General features: G+C 42.4%; 1 protein-coding gene across 6 annotated transcripts in view; it reads left to right on the top strand.

Annotated features, from left to right (window-relative positions):
- GPR65 (G protein-coupled receptor 65) overlaps positions 1 to 21,646 on the top strand; it is a 143,255-nt gene that overhangs the window by 67,857 nt on the left and 53,752 nt on the right. For 3 of the 6 annotated variants that reach the window (XR_005791112.1, XR_005791110.1, XR_005791115.1), the window contains exons 3-5: positions 4,135 to 4,245; positions 20,388 to 20,474; positions 20,958 to 21,021. The gene's annotated coding sequence lies outside the window, so the exon portion shown is untranslated. The remainder of the gene's footprint in view (positions 1 to 4,134; positions 4,246 to 20,387; positions 20,475 to 20,957; positions 21,022 to 21,646) is intronic. The other 3 variants (XR_005791111.1, XR_005791114.1, XR_005791113.1) reach the window with 2 other exon arrangements.

Raw genomic sequence — 21,646 nt, forward strand, 5'->3', positions numbered from 1 at the left:
CTCCCTCTGTCTCTCAAAAATAAATAAATGTTAAAAAAAAAAAAAAAAAGGTTATCTTAGAAAGCCATTAAGAGCATGTCTGCCAGCTCCCTGTCACTCTCTTAAAAGCATGGGGGAAGTTATCTGCTCTTCTCAGGTTGGGGGCTTTACAGGAAACCCTGAGAAAACAGAGAGTCACGTGCACAAGCAGATTATTCACACTATTGCATTGATGTGAATGGGTCATTCATTGTCAATATAAAGAGCTATGGAGGCTGTGTGTCAAGGTTGGCAGTAGTTGAGAACCACAGCTGCTGGGCTCAGGGAGCATGCATAGTGGGTATAGTGGATATACACATAAAGACAACTTTATAACCAGTTTCTGAGCATCCCTGTGTTGAGTGGGCAAAGGCGCCCAGAGACACATAGTGAGGACAGTTCCAATCAGTCAGCAAATATTAGCAAGAACCATAAGTGTGCTGGGTACAGTAACAGGTATTGGATGTGTAGAAGTGAACAGAAACCCAAAGGTAGTGGAAGGGAGGCAGGTTTCATTTGCAAAACATCATTCAGGCACCTACAGGATAAACAAAAGCAAACAAAATCCCTAATGCACTCCTTCCTAAATGGATTTGTTAATTGCATTCATTGGGAACAGATTATAATATCAATAAACTACAGTATATATAGGAACTGTGTATAATGAACTGACTTGCTATTCAGTTTTTATGGGGAACTTGGCAGTTTTTCTGCTAAACCATGAATCATACTTATTTGAAGACCAATCCCCCACCCCCACCCCGCTATTCACGGGAAGACCAGCGCTCGTGGAAGAGTCCCAATTGCTCCCTCTAGCTTCCCAGTACCAGTCTGGAGAAAGCTCTGAGCATCATGCATCATTGCCTCGAAACCGTTGCCAATTTCTCAGAGTGTTTTAAGAACTAGTATAAATGGTTATCTTTAAATATGCATCAAATTGAAGGGAAAAAATGAATAATATCCTGGAATTGGCACTCCATTGATTCAATCAGTGAGCATGTCCGCTTGCCCATCTTCCATCACTGTGACTCATAGTACCCACTTCCTGCACACAATAGCTACTTTCCATTTGCTAACACAAGAAAATATTTTGCTTTTGGGGGGGGGGTTTTTTTTTTTTTATTTTTTTTGGTTTTTCTGGTTCCCATGTATTAAAATCCTACTAGGTGCTGGGAACTTTGTACAGATGATCTCTTATAGCAACCATAGAAAATAGGCAGTGTTATCCCCATTCAATAGATAAATGAAAAGACATTAAATTATTAAATTATTTGCCTACACTCAGGCGGTTAGCAAGTGGGGACAGAGAATTTTGAGCTCGGTTTCCCAAACCCAGAGCCTGGACTTAAACCCAGAGCCTTACACCATCCCTCTAAAAAGATTCAAGAAAAAAATGGGAGTTCTCTAAAAGCCTCAAGATAGAGAACATAACTATGAATTTTCTCTATCTTAGTGGTGTTATGCCAAAATGAGGTTATGCACAGCTCTCAATCCTGCTACATTTATGAGTTTCCAAAATCAGTGAATCTCAGCGTAAGCCTGTGCATCATCTGGTTCAACATCCTTCCTAGATGCTCCCCATCTCCTCCCTTGGGTCCTCCAAGCCCCTGCTCATCCAGTGCTGGGGATGAGAACTCCCAGACTTCCCAGAAGGCCCTTCTATCTTTGTGCAGCTCTGAGAGAAAACGCTTGCTTATTCTGAGCACAAATCTCATGCCCTGTGCTTTCCATGCACGGGTCTGCCTTTTGGGGACTCAGAATAATTCTAATCCATCTGTGACATGACAGCCCGTCTTGTATTTGAAGGCACCTCTCACATTCCCAAACACCTAAGCCCCCTTGGCTTTTAGAAATACAAATATGACAGGATTTTAAATCCCTTCTTATTCGAGGCACTTGCTTGCAGTCTTCATGTTACCCTCGCCGATTGCAGAAGCTTCTTGACTGGTCTTCTCGCTTTATTCTTAAACTGTTGTAATCTGGAGAAACTCCACTCAGAAGCAAGAATGTCTCCTTAAAATGTAAATACGACCATACCTCTCTTCCACTCAAAACCCTCCAATCACTTCACATTGATAACAAACTCCATACTCTCTATCCCGGTATGTTAGAAGTTCACTCTTGTTCTCAGAGTGGGATAGGCAGCTGACCTGACACAATAAAATCCGGCATTTTTGCAATGGGCAATGTTGCAACTGCTCTGTATTTTACTCACATTTAGGCAAATACTTGTGGACTATGAACAGAGTCGATTCAAAAGTAAATTTGGCTTGCATGATCTGAAATGCAAGCAGGTCCAAAAGTGAAAAACCCTAACTTCTAGCTCTGACATTGGGAACATGTTGCAAACTTTTCAACCCCTTGATGAGCCCAGTTCTTCTGGTGTGAACTCTAGCTTTCCATTATTATGAACATCTAAAATGTAGCAAGTTTACTTTTAATTTTCTCATCAAAAAAGGACATTCCCCAGTCATTCTAAATAAACCCAAAATAATACCACTGCAAGTATAAATGCAGTGTGTTTAATGTTACAGCATCCAAACTAGGAGTAATCAACGGGCCCTGAAATTGGGGGGGGGGGGGGGCGGGGGCCGCAAACACAGCACACACTAGGAACACTACCCTACCCTACCATTCTGGCACTTTTCTCTTGGATTGCAGCAGTATGGTTATTTGTCTGCCCTCCCGCAGAGACTATAGACTCTGAAGGCAGAGTTCACCTCTCCCTTATTGTCCTGGGTTCTACCCCCATGGTCCGGTGCCGTGTCTAGTAGCCACGTGGTACTCAGTATATATTGGCTTTAAAACGTCACAAATTAATGAAAGGGCATTCTGACTCCTTTTTATGGAAACTTCATGTGAATCGCTGAAGCCAAATGGGAAAACCAGATACGTTCACCACGCATCCGTTCGTTCAATCCACTACAGTTGTTTCTTGAGCTCTCACTGAGAGCTAGCACCGTGCTAGGCCCCACAAGTCGATGCAAGTGTGATGGCCAGCTCTCATGGGATCTTCAGTCCAGTGTTGGAGACACACATTGAGTCAATAATCCTGGAAAGAAGCAATTATAAACTGTGATAACATGAAATGAAGGAAACATGCAAGAGAATCTAATTTAATGGTGGGGCCTTAGAAAGGCATCTTGGGGACACTGGTGTTTCAGCTAAGAGCTGAAGGATGAATAGTAGTTAAGCAGGAAGGTCTGTCCGCCAGCCCCAGCAGTGAAAGTTTCTGTGCTTCCCAAAGGGTAAGTTTCCTGGGAGACCTCCCGAGGGGTAGGCACCTGCTGTGGTACCTTGTCTCCAAAGATGGCACCATCAATTCCTGCCTTCTTTGTATCCACATGCCGCTCCATTCTGTTGAGTTTGAATTGGCCTTTAACTGCTTTTACTGATAGAATGTGGCAGAAGTGGTGCTATGCCAGGCCACTCCTTTTTCTTGGAGTGCTGTGCTGCCATGTAGGAAATCTAGGCTGTTCAGCTGGAGAGGCGGGCACCAGACCTATGAGTGAGGAAGTCATCCTAGACATGCAGTGCATTTGAGCCTTCTGATGACTCCAGCCTCAGCAGCTATTTCACAGCAACTGCATGAGAGATGCCAAGCAAGAATTGCCAAGCTGAGCCCTGTCAACTTACAGAACCGTAGCAGATAATAATAGATTACGTTAAGCCGATAAATTTTGGGGTAGTCGATTTCACAGCAATAGATAATCAGCATGCCTTCCAATGACATATTAAGACTCATGTAGGGACTTGGTCTAAGAGATCCAGTTTGTATCAGCTGACAGGTTCTCCTGAGAACGACATGTATTCAGATCCTTTTACTTGGGAGAGCAGGAAAGAAGAATTTGTTCCTCACAATGGATCCAAATCTTACCTGCCCACGTATCAAACTTACCTTTGCTCTGGGCTGGAAAGGAGTAGCCTAGAATATCTCTGACCAGACCTGACAATATCCCCGACCTTTGGCCTGAGTCACTATGAGAAACTCTACCAGTTAACACACTTCTGTTGTTTTCAAATCCTTCATAAAAGTCCAGCTCCAACGGAAGCCGACATGGTGCTTCTCTTTTTCAATGGGTAATTTCACTGTCAATTTCATCTCTTGCTTTTCAGGATCCAGGGTCTGCTGGAGGAGACCCCCTTTCTGTTGTTATCATGTCCTTCAGATGAGTAGAGGGTGCGGAGTGAGAAAAAGGAGAAGAGGAATCATGCCTTGATGCATTGGTAAGAGTGTTTTTGTTTGCACATCTTGCATTATTAATATTCCTGTTTAGCATAATTAGCTACCTTCTCCAGCTTACAACCTGCAGTGTTTATGCCTCCATTTGATAGCTCAGCCATTAGCAAAGCAGTACAGTTCCCTGAAGGCTGAATGCAGGTGGTTCTGAACAATGCAGGGTGCCAGTTGCTCAGAAAAGCAGGCGACATAAGCTTTAATTGATGCTAAAAATATATTCGCTAGAAGAATCAGACTCCTTCAGTCTGTCTGCAGCAGATAAAAGCATCTATGGATTAAAAAAGGCCTGGCAGAACAAAAGAGAGGTGAACAAATGGGAACAAATGAATTTTATTAATGGAGAAAGAAAGACAGCTAATACAGGACAATATTACTTCTCTTTATTCAAATAATTGGCAGTCCATTTTACATACACAATGACTGTTGCTTCGGAACATAATTTCAGACTCAACAAAGCAGAGCAATTTTAAGTCCTATCATGCCTTGTCGTCCAGCTTTGGGTAGTCTGGTAAAAGTAATTCAACATTCCTTATGGAATCACAGGCTATGAAAGCTGGAGGAGAGCTTAGAGACAGAATTATATGATGTATTATTATTATTATTATTATATGTTATTTGTATTATGTTGATATGTGTGCATTTCAATGGTCTGACTTACTTCTCCATCAGCTACTAATCCACTTCTCAAGGAAGAGTTATCCATGAAAGAAAAAAAAAAAAAAAATCCACATTGACCTGTTAGAAATGAGTCGAGTGAAAGAGTACACACATATCGGAGGGGGGGAGAGGCGGTGTGAAAGTGATTCTCCCCAGTTTGCTAAGCAGAGCACTGCCCTAGCATCCAGCAGGACCTAGGAATCCACATGAAATAATGCTCTCCATATATATTAATATAGTGGTTATTATGTGCTGGACACTGTTCTCAGTGTTAGCTATATTTCATTTATTTACTCCTTAAAAATGCCTGTCAGGTAAACACTATTAAAATCCCCACTTGATACCTTAGAAAACTGAGACATAGAAGTTACAGAAGTCTCCTTTGGTCACACTGTTCGTAACCAGAGTCAAGGTTTGGACCCAGACAATCTGGTGCAAAAGTCTGTGTGCTTCTCCAACACACTATACTCCCTCCCAGTTCAAATTTGAATGCTTCCCAGGGTGCCTGGGTGCTCAGTCAGTTGAGCGTCTGACTCTTGATTTTGGCTCAGGTCATGATCTCTCAGTGGTGACATCAAGCCCCATGTTGGACTTCTCTCTGAGTGTGGAGCCAGCTTGGGATTCTTGCTCTCCCTCTGTCCCTCCCCCACACTCGTGCACATTCTCTCTCTCTCTCTCTCTCTCTCTCTCTCTCTCTCTCTCTCTCAAAATGAATACACATTTTTTAAAAAGCAAATTTGAATGTTTCCATATTTGCCAGTTATCATGCCTATATTACCCTGAAACAAGTTATTACCTCATTTTTCATGTGCAGAGTGCTTTCACGTACATTCTTCCATGGTCTCTTTGCGTCAGCTTCGAGAAGTGAGCATAACACAAATTATTAGTTCACAGATGAAGGAACTCAGAAGCCATTGTCCTCAGAAGCCAACTCCTTTATGTTTCTGACAAGAAAAGCAAGCTGAATATCTAAAAAGAACGTTTACAGAGAAATACTAAAGTAATGCAAATGATAGAAAAACGGGTTAAGACATGAAGAGTATTTCACTAAAGAGTAAACGCTTGGCTAGTGACCATATAAAGGACATTGAACATTATTAGTGAGGAAGGAAATGCAAATCAAGGCCAGAATGGGGCACCAATTTCCATGCCTTTCCTGGGCAAAAATGTAAACAATCATCTATGATAAGTACTGGGGATGAAATCTATCACATGCTGCTGATGGAAATGTGAGTTTGGGAAAGTTGACATAATCTACTAAAGTTGACCAGTCATGTCTCATGACCCAGAAATTCCACTCCTACATATATTCTGAAAACAGAGTCTTCCATATCTATAAAAAATGTTCACATCAACATTGTTTCCAATAGCAGAGAAACTAAAAACAACCCAAATACCCATTAACATGAGAGCAAATGAATATTATGAAAAAAATTCATTTCGTGGAATATTATGTAGCAGTTAGTAAAGAGATTATATAAAAGCACATACCAACACATATGAATCTTAGCAATATAATAGTAAGTAACAAATAAAGCAAGTCTCAGAAAGTAAATAAACCTATGGGGCGCCTGGGTGGCGCAGTCGGTTGAGTGTCTGACTTCAGCCAGGTCTCGATCTCGCCGTCCGTGAGTTCGAGCCCCGCGTCAGGTTCTGGGCTGACAGCTCAGAGCCTGGAGCCTGTTTCCGATTCTGTGTCTCCCTCTCTCTCTGCCCCTCCCCCGTTCATGCTCTGTCTCTCTCTGTCCCAAAAATAAATAAACGTTGAAAAAAAAATTAAAAAAAAAAAAAGAAAAAGAAAGTAAATAAACCTATAGGAAAAGGAGAGCAAGGGAATGACAAATAGATTTTGGAGGGAGAGAGCCAGGTGCATGGGCTATTGAAAGGATTCCATACAGGTAGTTCGATAGGTGGAATTCTAAAATGACTCCCAATGACCCACACCCTTAGATAATCACCTCCCTTTAAGTGTGAGTGGGACCTATAGCTTGCTTCTAATCAACACAACATGGCAAAGGTGATGGGCTATCACAACTGTGATCAAGTTATGTTATATGGCAAAAGTGAAGGGGTTTGAAGATGTAATTAAATTCCTTGACAGTTCAATTAAGTAATCAAAAGAGAGATTATCCTGGGTGGGCCTGACCTAATCAGATGAGTCCATTAAGAGGACTAAGGGGTCAGAGGCTCAAAGCAGCAGACAGTCTTTCTCTCCATTGCTAGCTGTGAAGAAGCCAGCTCCCATGAATTCTATAGCCTCAAGGAAACCGATTCAACCAACAACCTGAGGGATCTTCCTTTGTCAATCTTCCAGATGAGATCCCAGCTTGTTCATGACCTAAGGCTTGTAAGACTCAGAACAGAAGAACCAGCTAAGTTATACCCAGATTCCTGCCCTACAGAATCTGCGACATAGTATATGGATGTTGTTTTAAACTAAGTTTGTGGTAATTATTGATGCAGCAATAGAAAACTAAGGTAGATAAAGATTATTAGCAAAATCTTAGCCTTTGTTTTAAAATGTAGTCCACCTGTATTGATTAAATTACTAGTAAGTAACTAAAGCTCATTCCATCTTCTTTTGATGAGATGCAGGAAAAGAAAGAGTAAACGTTAAATATCCCATTTATGTCTTTGGCTTCATTTATAAAGCAAAAGACTAACAAAGAAAAGATGACAAGGACAGCATGTCCAAACTCTCTGCTGGGCACGCCTCCTGCTTGAAGAAACTGAATGCGAACTGTGTGGCAGAGTCCTGGAAGGGGGCGGCATAGCCTGTAGCACTCTTGGTGACCTGGGGAGGGGGTCACCAGATGGACCATCCAAAGACAGTGACTGGTGCAAACACCTTACCTGACTGGGCATTACTGGAGGTAACCGGCTGATCCCCTCAATCCTTTTTATGGAGAAGGTAATATCGTTACTGGATAATAGGGTGCACAGAAGTGTGTGCACCGAGAAGGCAAAAGGCAGAAGCCACAGGTGGTAGAGGACTTATGATGGAGAGTAACTGAGTCACCATAATGCTAGTACGATAGTCTAGGAGGATGGACCCATCCCGCTGAAAGGGTAACCAGACAGACCTCTCAGGTGACCACTGAGATAATTCTTTATTTTTCTGACCTCTCCATCTATCCTAAAAGCAAACATCTCTAACTTGAGATAATATAAGAAGGTCTGTGTCTGTCCCTCAAAAGAAACTGCCTAGTTTGTGGTGAAGAGCATGAGTTCTAGATCTAGACTTCCTGGGTTAGTTTCCAAGCTCCTTCACTTCCAGACAATGCGACCTGGAGCAAGTTACCTAACCTCTCTGCGTCTCTGTTTCCTCATCTGTGAAATGGGGATATTATTAATACTTACCTGATAGGATTGATGTGAGGATTAAGTAAGTTAATAGTTGTAGGGTGGCCCAGGTGGCTCAGTTGGTTAAGCATCCAACTCTTGGTTTCAGCTCAGGTCATGATCTCACAGTCTGTGGGTTCAAGCCCCACATCAGGGTCTGCACTGACAGCATAGAGCCTGCTTGGGATTCTCTTTCCCTCTCTCTCTGCCCCTCTCTGCGTGCTCGCTCTCTCTCTCTCTCTCTCTCTCTCTCTCTCTCAAAATAAATAAACTTTGAAAAATAATAGTTGTAAAGTTCTTAGGGTACTTGGCACATAGCAGATGGTGTATAATTGTTGAATGAGTAAACCTGTCAGAAGGAGAACTCTTCTTCCCTACCCATGTGGAGAGACGTAAATTAATGTAACACTCTAGGCTGCTCCCCAACCTTAGTCACCCCATTCCTAACTTAGCACCCAAGGCAATGGAATGATTTATCTGATTGGAGAGTATATCAATTAGAATTGGATTCAGCCTTGGAGCACCTGGATGGCTCAATCAGTTAAACATCCGACTTCAGCTCAGGTCATGATCTCACAGTTTGTGAGTTAGAGCCCCGTGTCAGGCTCTGTGATGACAGCTCAGAGTCTGGAGCCTGCTTTGGATTCTGTGTCTCCCTCGCTCTGCCCCTTCTCCTCTCTCTCTCTCTCTCTCTCTCTCTCTCTCTCTCTCTCTCTCAAAAACAAATAAGCATTAAAAATTAAAAAAAAAAAAAGAATTGGACTCAGCCCTAAGTGACTGGAAATTTAAAATAATAGTGGCTTAAACAAGGTAAAGTTCGTCTCTGTCTACCATACATAAGTACAAGATAGGTAGTCCAGGGCTTCTATGAAGTCTCCGGGACCCCCGGCTCATTTGTAGTTTGTATGCCATCGTCAAAATTCGTTTTCCATTTCGTGGTCCAAATGGACACTCCAGCTCCTTAGTCTTGGCAGAAGGGATGAGGAAAACTGGGTAGAGAAGCTCAGATAATCACTCTTCTAGAAACTGAGCAGACTTGCTCTTATCACCACCCCACCACACCATCCCCCTTGACCTGGGTCACAGGGTCACACCTAGCTGCAAGGGATATTGGGGAATGTACTCTTTATTCTGAGGAGCCACCATGCCCACTGAAAAGTGGGGAATGTATTACTGTACAGGAAGACGGGATTTAGCTGATAATTAGCAGTCTCTCCATAGTGAGTTTATAAGGAAACACTCAGAATGCTTAACTTATACGCTTGCTGGGAAAAGGCTCATCCTAATCTAGCAGGTCTGGGTTCTTATCTGCCTGATTCTAGGGATCAGCAGTAGACAGTTGCCTTGGCCACCAGTAGAAGCCATTTTCTCCAATATCGGGTTGGACACCACAAAGGAGATACATTTATCTCCACCTGCTAAACAAGTTTGTCTTCTTTTCATTGTTTCAGAACCCAGGTAGGGAAGCTGGGAGATAGTATTATAGACCTTTCAAGATTTCTGATATAATTCAAGAAAAGACACACACGGAATTTGTCAACACACACAGGAGTTGTATAGAATTTCCTACACTGTGGACTCATGTCACAGAGAGAATCCGGGGTATATTTGTAGCTACATTTCAATTCAATACTCCCAGATCCAAATTTATTTGGTGGTTAAATATATCTGGATGTACCCTTTTAAAAAGCTCCAGTGAAAGCAATGCCAAGTCACATCCTCTGTTCTGGGAAGATTTGATACTGAGTGGGATCCAGGGCTTTACTTTAGTGTCAGTCCTCTGGCAGAGTCGGTTTTGTTGGCTCTGAACTGACTATTCTCTACCATGTACTGTTTTAACATTTAGAAAGTGTCCATTTTTAGCAAAATCACAGCTGTGTGCATGTAGCATATTGGTGTGGAGGAGGGTTACATTTCAACTTGTTATATTAGAAAAGTAAGAAAATCACTGACTTTTAGATCTGGAAGGAAACTTAGAGATCATTGAGCCAAGCCCTCTTATGATGGATGAGAAAACGGAAGCCAGAGCGGAACAGGGCCATATCCCTGGACACTCACACTAATTCATTATAGAACTGGACGAGAGTCCCATAGCTGCCAGCCCAACCTACTTTCCAAACGCCTACTCTACTTTCTTCCACCCTCCACTTTCCCTATAGTCAGTAAAATTAAAAAAGAAATGAAGTGGGTTACTTAAGTTCTCTGTGCCTCACTTTCCCATCTGTAACATAAGCATAATAATGCCTACCTCACAGAACTATTTATAAAGATTAAATTAGATATAACTGCTACTACTCTAACACAAAATAAGTGAACCTCAAGCAGAGTAAGTACTTGATAGTACCTTTTATCGAAAGAAGACCCCATATATGTAGCACCTGGGTGGTTCAGTCAGTTAAGCATCAGACTTCAGGTCAGGGCATGATCTCACAGCTCATGAGTTCGAGCCCCGCATCAGACTCTCTGCTGTCAGCATGGAAACCACTTCAAATCCTCTGTCCCTCTCTCTCTGTCTCTCCCCCCACAAAATAAATAAACCGTAAAAAAAAAAAATCTAACCAAAAGAAAGAGACCCCATATAAAGGTTAAGAGTGGTGAATTGGGACTGATATAATGCAATCATTTTGTCACTTGCCCATTCATTCATTCAGTCAGTCAAGAGCGAACAAGCAGTTATTGAACTATGCTGTGGCGAATGTTGTTCTAAGTTCTGAGAATATAAGGTGAATCCGATAATGCTCATAGGGTAGAAGAGGTGATAGATGACTAAATAATATATCAAGGACCAAAAGTGAACAGTATAGTATGAGGTGTAAGAAGTGACCAATTAATTCTCTTGGTTAAGGGTGTGACAGGGAAGGTTAATAGACTCCCTGATGACCTCTGAGAATGGTTTTCAAAGTCAACTAGAAATTTGTCAGGTGGAAGAAAATCCCTAAAAGAAGAAGCAGCAAGTGCAAAGGCACTGAGGCATGAAACACCATGTTATTCAAGTTCCGGGTTGTTAGAGAATAAGGTGCAAAGATGACAGAACTAGAAGATAAGGTAGACAGGAACCAGCATATGAAGAAAACTGTTCAATCCATGTTGGGGGGTAAGAGTTTGTCCACAGGCCGTAAGGAGCTTGTTGAATACTTTCAAAGAGAAAGACATATGGCCAGAGTACCTTTGGTGTGAGTTGAGGAAAAGGGGAAATCTGGTGAGGCAGAAAGCAAAGAAGCCAGTCAGGAGTTGAGGTCGATACTGCAAACTGTTCACCAATATCCTTTCTCCCTTCTTACATAAAGATTAAAATTTTTACCTGGACACCTGAGCTCTTTCCATAATTTTGCTATTGTTGATAGTGCTGCTGTAAACACTGGAATATATATATTATGAAATATTACTCAGCCATCAAAAAGAATGAAATCTTACCATTTGCAGTGATGTGGATGGAGCTAGAATGTGTATTAAGCTAAGAGAAATAAGTCAGTCAGACAAAGAAAAATACCATGTTATTTCACTCAAATGTGGAATTTAAGAAAGAAAACAGATGAACATAGGGGGAAGGGAAGAAAAATAAAATAAGAGAAAAACAGAGAGGGAGACAAACCATAAGAGACTCTTAACTATAGAGAAAAAACTGAGGGTTACTGGAGGGGAAGTGGATGGGGGGGATGGGTTAAACGGGTGATGAGCATTAAGGAGGGCTTGTTTAATATGTGAGTGATGAATCACTGAATTCTACTCCCGAAACCAGTTCTACACTGTATGTTAACTAACTTGAATTTAAATAAAATCTTAGAAGAAAATTAATTAATTAATTAAGTAAAATAAATTTTTACCTGGACGTAAAGATGTCCAGAATGAAGATTACATTTCCCAGCCATCTCACTGCAGTGAAGGGAGGCCATGTGACTAATCTTGCCCAAGGGGATGTGAGTGTAACTTACATGTGAAAGAAACCTCTTGGTCCTGACTCAAAAGAAAGGGATAAACCCTCTCATTTCCCATCTCTCCCTTCTTTCTTCCTGAATCTAGGCTCGATGATAAGCCATCTTGGGTCGTACAGATGAGAACAGTGTCTAAAGACAGCAGAACAACAAAATGGAAGGAATCTGGGCCCCTGCAGAGGAAGAGGCCCCATCCCAGCTTGGGTCATTAAATGACAGAGAAAAACACTTCAATCTTGTGTTTTAAGCCACTATGACTGTCTTCCTAGATGAAAGGAGATGATCCGAGGCAGGGGCAGAAGGAATGGGACAGAGAGAACAGATCTGAGGAAAGTTGTTGGACTTATTCACAGGATGTAGGAGACAAGAGAGGGGGTGTCACCCGCACCCCTTACGAGCCTTTGTCTGAAGGCTGGGTGGATGGTGAAGTCATCAAAGAAAAAGAATAGAGCTAAATTAAATTACTTCTGAAGATGTGGAAGTTTGCTGGAAAAAATCTCAATTTTCAATTCATATGTTCATCCATCCTAACACCTTTTACTGAACTTGTATAAGGAATTTGCCTAAGGAACAGAGGATTTTTTTAAAGTTGCCCATTAGTGGTAAAATTGTTTCCTTTTTTTAAAGATGGACATCTTGGGGTGCCTGGGTGGCGCAGTCGGTTAAGCGTCCGACTTCAGCCAGGTCACGATCTCGCGGTCCGTGGGTTCGAGCCCCGCATCGGGCTCTGGGCTGATGGCTCAGAGCCTGGAGCCTGTTTCCGATTCTGTGTCTCCCTCTCTCTCTGCCCCTCCCCCGTTCATGCTCTGTCTCTCTCTGTCCCAAAAATTAAAAAAAAAAAAAAACGTTGAAAAAAAAAATTTTTTTTTAAATAAATAAATAAATAAATAAAGATGGACATCTCATTGATAGATGAATGGATAAGAAGATGTGGTATATATACAACGGAATATTATTCAGCCGTAAAAAAAAGAATGAAATCTTGCCATTTGCAACAAGATTGCAAATGGATCCAGACAGTATAATTCTGGCAACTCTTTCTCCCCACAGGTCCTGTCCCTGTGCTTTAATAAAACCATCTTTTAGGTCCTATCCCTGTGCTTTAATAAAACCACGTTTTAGGTCCTGTCCCTGTGCTTTAATAAAACCGCCTTTTTTACACCAAAAGAGAGAGAGAAATGCTGAGCAAAAAAAGTCAATCAGAGAAAGACAAACTCCATATGTTTCACTCATACGTGCAATTTAAGAAACAAAACAAATGAACAAAGGGAAAAGACAGAGAGAGAGAGAGAGAGGGAGAAACTAAAAAACAAACTCTAAACTATAGAGAACAAACTGATGGTTACCAGAGAGGATGTGGGTGGAGGGATGAGTGAAATAGGTGATGGGTATTAATGACCACACTTAATCACAGTGAACATTGAGTAATTATAATTGAGTGTAATAAGTAATTATAATTAACACTGAGTTAATTATACTGGAATTCAAATTTTAAAAAAATTAAAAGACATCTCAGCTGTAAAGGCTGTAAAGTACAGAACTCTCTAGACTATGTACAAGCATGTTGGACCTTTCACTGCTTAAGCTGTTAACAGAAGATTATCTATCACCTGGCTTGGTGTTGTTTCAGGTTTGCCTGGAAAAGGGAAGTGTGTGAGGCATGCTTTTTGCTTTAAGATTTTTTTTTTTAACGTTTATTCATTTTTTAGAGACAGAGAGAGACAGAGCATGAGTGGGGGAGGGGCAGAGAGAGAGGGAGACACAGACTCCAAAGCAGCCTCCAGGCTCTGAGCTGGCAGCACAGAGCCCGACGCGGGGCTCGAACTCACAGACTGCAAGATCTTGACCTGAGCTGAAGTCAAATGCCCAACCGACTGAGCCACCCAGGCGCCCCTGCTTTAAGATTTCATAAGAGCTCACATGTTTGTAATTGAGGTGGTGGGAGTAAGGGAACGTCCTTGAGGTGAGGATAATTCCACATAGCCACTCTTTTAGTTGTGCCATAATCCTCAGTATCCAGAGGAAGTCCATTTTAAATTAAATTGTTGGGACAGAAAAAAATGTATGTGTATGCATTTCCATACATTTAAAAACACAGCCCTGCTTAAATAATCTCTGCACATTTTCACAGCAGACTTTCCTTTTTGCACTATTTATCCTCCTACACAAGTAGTTTAAATAATCACTCCACATGATACACCAGACCTCCTGGGCAAAATAGCTTTTCCTATATTGATTAAAAATTCAAAGTCTATCTATAAATCAGGAAAGTCACTTAACATTCATGTCAGCATCCATGAATGTTAGACTGCCTCAAACACACCCTAAGATAGGCTTCTTAGACATGAAATAAACAAGAAGGAAGATCAATGAACTCTTTTATTCCATGTGTCTTAATGGCTCATTGGGACCGTGCTCTTTGCTCCAGTCTGTCCCCCTCAGAATGCTCCATTACCAGTCAAATGAAGGCATTTCTCAGCTTTGTCAGACAAAGGGAAAGCATTGGTGTCACTAACGGACATTCAGTGCAGTTCGCCTGGTTACTTCCTGAAAACCTACTATGTGCCAGATCCTGTCTTAGGCCTATGGGGATGCGGAAGTAAATATGGGACAGCATTGCTCTGATACAGATGCAAGAGAAAAGCTCAGGGTCCTGGAGGGGGAGAGATGAATTCCTTGAGGTTGGGATCCAAACATGCTTCCTAAAGATTCTTACATTTGAGCTGAACTTCAGAAGGGAGGAAGGGCTGGATGCTGGACCTGCCGAAGAGGCTGATCTGACGCTCCAGGCAGAAGGAACTAGCTTCCGCAGGTGCTGGAAGAAGACAGCAGGAGCCTTGTGGAAGTGGACTGTGGGCTGTGCAGGAGGTATGCTTACGGGCTGAGTTGTGTGTCCCCAACACTCCAAAACCCCCAGTACCTCAGAATGTGACTGTATTGGGGGATAGGGCCTTTATAGAGGTAATTACATTAAATGAGGTCGTAATCCTATACAACTGGTCTCCTTATAAAAAGAGGAAGTCAGAACACAGACAAACACAGAGAGGTGAGGAGAGGACATAGGGAGAAGGCGGCTTTCTGCAAACTAAGGAGATGAGGCCTCAAAAGAAACAACCCTGTGACACCTTGTTCTTGGACTTCCAGCTTCCAGGACTGTGAGTAAAAAAAAAAAATCTCTCTTGTTTAAGGCACTCAGTCTATGGTATTTGTTGTGACACTCCTAGTAAACTAACACAAGGTATAACTCATCAAAGTTTGTTAAAGATTGTCAAATGCACCACTCTTAACCCTCCCATTAACCCTGCGAGGTACATGCTATTGTGCACATCTAAGAAAACTGATACTCATGGAGGATAGGTAACTTGTTCAAAGTCACACCTCTGTAATAGCAGAAAGAAAAATTAAAAACTGGGATCCCGTTACGCATATTTTTAGCCACTTCCTTTTACGTAGTGGAATTATACTGAACATCTCTTGTGTCACTAAAAATCTGAAACAGTCCATTTAGGCTTCCCTACCTCAACTTTGAATAAGTTGCCTGGGGCATCTATGCCAGAAAAAAAACATCATGAAAACTAATATGGGAGGAAATTGAACATAAATAAGATGCTAAAATGGGTAGGAATTTAGTGGTCACCCAAGAACATGATAAGAACATGGCCATGGCATTTCATGGACTCTGGAAAGGCAGTCCTAGCCTGTGAAACTCTGGGAAGAGCACTCTCATCTTCCAGGACCCCAGGAACTACAGAGCACTGAACTGGAAGGCTGATCCCTCCTTATCCCCGAGTCTCATAGTCCAAAGGGAATAGTGACAGCTGGGATCACCTCACAGTCTAGTAAAGCAGGGAAAGAATTTTTAAATGGATCACAGCAACATTCAGGAAGAGTTGGTAATGGCTTCTATGATTTGGGAGATAAAAATTGGGAGTTCTATTTTTAATTTTTATATAGAGATTCTCCAATTCATTCTGTATAATCATTTTCAGAATGGTCTGGGCGATCATTTCAAGACCATAAGTCTAGATCCAGTGAAACCTATTCAAGAACCAGTATTATTCAAGGAGAAAGAAAAGAAAATATCCATTCCCTCCTAGAAGCTTACTGTCTGGTTGATGACATGGCAAAATCTTCTTTAAAAGGTTAGAAAGAAAGGAAAAAGACAGGAACACAAAGCGTCCTTCAAGCTATTTTTGTAAACAATCTAATTAAACAATCGATGTGAAAATCCTTTGTGAATTTCAATGGACTGTAACAGGTTAAGGAGCTTTTATTACCTGTTCCCCCAAAGAACAAATACTGAGCTTTTTCTGGGGGTCAGGCACTGTTTTGTGGTTATTCATAACAAAAGGATACAAGTTAGTGTGGTGGAGTTCAAACTGAGTCAGTGGTCCCTGGAAGAACCCAAATAAAGGAGCAGCCCAAGAGGGTTGAGGAGCACTGCCCCAACACTGCCACAAACGTTTTGGACACTCTCGTGGCTCAGGGGCATCGTGGACAGGACACAGTTTTAAATTCGGGTCTGGGGCTGGGCTCCCAGCTCCACCTCTGTGCTTATTTGACTCAGTTAAGTCACAAAAAAGTCGCTGATAATAATACATCTTAAAGAGTTTATAAAAGACTCCATACTAGTATGCATATGGGCCACACCCAGGGTCCAGAGAAATGGAAACTTTTATTATTCTTACGATCCATATTGGCTTCCCAAGGCAGCCATAACGAAGTACTAAAAATAGGGTAACCTAAAACAACAGTAATTTCTTTCTCACGGTTCTAGAGGCTTGCAAGCCCAAGCAGAGTTGGTTCCCTCCGAGGGCTGCGACACGAGAATCTGTTCCGTGCTTGTCCTAGTTTCCAGTGATGTTCAGCGATCCTCGACACCCCTTGGCTTGTAGACGCATCACTCTGGTCTCTGCTTCCATCTTCTCATGACCTTCTCCCTGTGTCTCTGGGTCTCCACATGGCCATGTATCTTCTGTGTCTCTCTCCTCTCCTTATAAGGACACCAGTCATATTGCATTGAGGGCCCACCCTATTCCAGTATGGTCTCATCTCAACTAATTTGATCTGCAACAACCCTATTTCCAAATAAGGTCACATTCTGATGTGCTAGGAGTTCGGACTTGGGACATATCTTTTGAGGGGGTGCACAATTCCACCCATAATGGGAGTTTAATTTCAGCTTCTCATTCTACTCTATTACAAACCAGCCAAGTGACCTTGAATGAGGCACTGCCTCTGATCCTTAGTATCTGCACTTATAAATGGAGATGATAATGATACTGACCTTATACATTGCCTTGAGAATCAAGACAGACCATAAGTGACGTTGCTTTGTGAACTATAGAGCATCGTATAATTTAAATTATAAGCATTCCTCTGATATCACAGTCTTTGGATGCCTATTCTAACCCTAGCAGTCTGCTTCTCCAGCCCCTGTGAACCATCAGATGCACCACAGTTCCTTGCTTGCTTTCCACAGCTCCAAACATGTTATTAATCATTAACTCTAAGTGAACTAAATTATGCCTGTAAATGATTGGACTACGGCAATTGAGTTACCTGACAATTTCCATGCAAGTCACAGAGCTAACCTAATGGAACGTGACAGCTCTTTCCTATAGCGCATTCTCAAAATTTGATTATTCTGAGGGAGAAAAGATTCGTTGGGAGCCTCACTCAAATTGCCCAAGGCCTGTTCAGCATCTGTATGGAAAGATTAGTCTTTGGGAGTGAGAACCCGGAGAGCAGCCGGCCCGCCTATCGGTCATCTTTCTCGGGCTCCGAGTGGAGCAAAATTGATGCGTCCCTGGTCTTGTAACCTTCTGCAGACTTGGGGACTGTGCTAACCCATGAATAATGAAATCCACTATTAGTCATAAACTGGAGGAGATCATCTGCATTTTGACTCCAAGAAAACAATTTAAAAGGAAATAGGCCTTTGACGCTTTTATAGACCAGGCACAATCAGGCCCTGGAAATAGCCCTCACTCAGTCCCTCTTTCCACTCGTATTTATCGCGTATTGCCGGTATCCTTTTAGGGAGTGATATAAAAGAAACAAAACAGAGTACCCAGGCCTCTGGTTTACCCTCTTTTGATCCTGTGCTGGAAAAATGTAACTTCTCTTTTCTCTGTATCCATGTGATGCTTCTTATCATAAGTTATTACTTATGGCCCCCACCAGTGCCTCCAGACAACCTCCACCACACCACCGTGAACACTCAGTACCTGAAGGTTAAGTCTGGGGTTTTCACCAGCCTGAAATGGCAGTGATCACAAAGAGGAAGATAGGACACCGGCTCAAGGCCGCATTGACAGGGCTGGACGCTACTCCTCCCCAGCTCGCCCTTCGCCAGAGGAGAAACCCCATGATAGCTGGAATCATCACCGGCCATGCAGCCTGCAGATCCACCACTGGTAGCCCCCCAGTGGACCCTCCTACAGAGGTATTTCAACTCACATAAGGCATCACACTGACCCTTTGAGGCCAAGGTTGGAACAGAACAACACCCGATGTTCGTGTGAACTATTCCTAACAGATGGGCCAGCTGGAGAGATCAAAATGCTGGACACAATTTTAGCAACATGGAACCTTGAGGTAAATGAAGGGTCACGGTTACCTCCACCCCAAGCAGAAGGACCATAGATATGGGCTGTGGTAGGCAGAATTCTAAAGATCATGCAAATATATTAGCGTCCTGAGTACTCATTCAAACACCGTTATAGGTCCTGCCTTGAAGGCATTTTACAGGTGTCATTAAAACATCAAGCGCCAAGTTGGCGAACCTTTAAGACAGAAACCCAGCGAGTCATGTGAGCCCTTTACAAGCAGAATTTTTCTCCAGCTGGGAACCGAAGTCAGGGATTTGAAGCACAGGAAGTATTCCATCAAGCATCACTGCTGGCCTGAAAATGGAGGGGGACACAACAAGGGAGGCTGGGGCTTGCAGAAGTGGCCAGCAGCCCCATGCTGGCAGCTAGCAAGTGAACAGGGACCTCGGTTCGGCTGGTGGAAGACACTGGATTCTGCTAACAACAGGAATGAGCTTGAGAGAGCACTCCGTGCTCCAGGTGAGAACACAGCCAAACACCAGCTTCATTTGAGCTGGAACCCAGCCATCCGTGCCTATTGACACATGCCTCACTATAAAATTCACCATTTTGAAGTGTACAATTCAAGAGTTTTCAGTAGACAAAGAGATGGGCAGCCGGAGCACTGTCTCGTTTCAGAATATTTGCATCACTCAAAAAAGAAATTCTGTACCCGTTAGCAGTCCTCTCCATCCTTCTGGTCCCTGGAAACCACTGATGTACTGTCTGTTTCCATGAATTTGTCTTTTCTGGCTATTTCCTGTAAGTGGAATCCTACTGTATGTGACTTTTTGTATTTGGTTGCTTGCATGTAGCATGTTGTTTTCAAGGATCTACCCACGGTGCGGCATGTTATCAGGATTTTATCCCTTTTAGGGCTGAATAATATTCCATTGTATGAGTGTATCACATTTTGTGTATCCATTCATCAGTTAATGGGCCTTTGGATGTTTCCCACTTTTTAGTTATTATGAATAAATGCTATTGGGATTTGTGTACAAATTTCCCATGGACATGGCTTCTCATTTCCCTTAGGGTATATACCTAGATTGGGATTGCTGGGTCAAAGAGTAACTTTGAGGTACTACCAAACTGTTTTCTAAGGTGACTGCCACATTTTACAACCCTGTCAGCAATGTGTGAGGGTTCCAATTTTGCCTACATCCTTGCCAACCCTTGTTTTTGTGTGTTTTGTGGGGTTTTTTTTCTGGTGGTGGGGGAGTTGCCAACACTTGTTAATTGTCTGGCTAGTGGAGGTAAAGTGTTACCTCCTTGTGGGTTTTTGTTTTTGTTTTTGTTTTTTGAGAGACAGAACATGTGTGTGCTGCTCTGAAAAAAATTTTTTTCCTGTAAAGGGCCACACAGAGGAGGGGCAGGGGAAGGGGGGTGCAGAGAGAATCCCATGCAGGCTCTGAGCTCAGCATGGAACCCCACAGGGGCCTTGAGATCATGACCTGAGCCAAAATCAAGAGTCAGACACTTGACTGAGCCACCCGGGCGCCCCTTTGCTGAGTATTTCTTCACGGGCTTTTGACCGTCTCTGTATCTTCTTTAGAGGAATGTTCTATTCAAACACTTTGACTTTTTTTTTTTTTTTTTTTTCAGGGAACTGCCAGACAGGTCAAATAGTGACAGTTCTCTGGGGAGAGACTCTTGGAAACCTCCAAACTTTTTCAGCCCCTCTGAGTGGAGGTGAGGCTTCCGGCTGTAAGTAGGTATTCCTAGTTACAAGGTTTCCAAAGCTGTTGGTTTTCAAAGCTTCAGTGGAGCTTGGGAATGGAAGGTGGAAATAGGGCACTTTAAAATGCCTACAGTTCACTGTTCATGCCAAGATTAGCTGGTATTCTTGAATTCTCCTTGGATCATTGCAAGCCTTTGGTTAATTTTACAGAGTTCTGAAAAAGTTAATTTGGACAATTTTTGCTAATGTCCCCATTGCTTTTATAGAGAAGACTCTCAGAGACTGTTATTTGGCTGTTTCCAAAGAACTTCCCCCGGGTCTTACTTTAAACAACTGAGTTTGTGGGAGTTTATGTAGCAATAGAAAACTAATCCATGAGTCAAGGCTGACACAACTGGACCACAGAGCTAGGGTCCCACCTTCTAATATTGCAAGGGTTATTGTGACTCTTGGGGGTGGCCTCCAATTTACCTATTTTGTGGTTTCTCCTTTAGATCTTTCTTTTTTCTTTATGCTTCAACAGACTCTCCACTCCAATCCAGGAAGAGAAAGCCTTAGGTAAGAATCTTTTTTGTGTTTTAGGAATATTTTTCCATGATGCTTGCTTTCAAAGTGGCAAGCAGTTGTTTTGTTTATTCATTCAGCAAACATGTATTGTGCAGTGGCCAGGGTGACCACCTGTGCCACTTTACCTAGGACGTTCCATTTTGTAGCACTGATCATGCTTCATTCCAGAAAATAACCAGTCACTGGAAAACTGAAATGGGGTTTTAAACCCTACAATCGTTCAGGCCTGTGGTCTAGGGCAGGGGTCAGGAAACTCCTTCCATAAAGGGCCACACAGAGGGATTTTAGGCTCTGCAGTCCAGATGGTCTCCCTTGCAGCTATTCAGCTTGGTGTTTGTAACACAAAAACAGCCCTAGACAATGTGTAAACAAAAGGCATGGCTATGTTTTGATAAAACTTTATTTTAAAAATAGATGGTGATACAAGAGGATCTACAGATGGCCAATAAACAGAGGAAAAATTACACAACATCACTATCCATCAGGGAAATAAAAAAAAATCAAATACACATCAAAGCCACAGTGAGAGGTCACTTCCCACCCCCTAGGATGGCTACAAAGAGACAGACAATAGCAGGTGCGGGCAAGGGGGTGGAGCCACTTTGGCAACTAGTTC

Source organism: Herpailurus yagouaroundi, unplaced genomic scaffold (genome assembly GCF_014898765.1).
Source record: "Herpailurus yagouaroundi ecotype Mexico unplaced genomic scaffold, PumYag 141, whole genome shotgun sequence".
Lineage (NCBI taxonomy): Eukaryota > Metazoa > Chordata > Mammalia > Carnivora > Felidae > Herpailurus > Herpailurus yagouaroundi.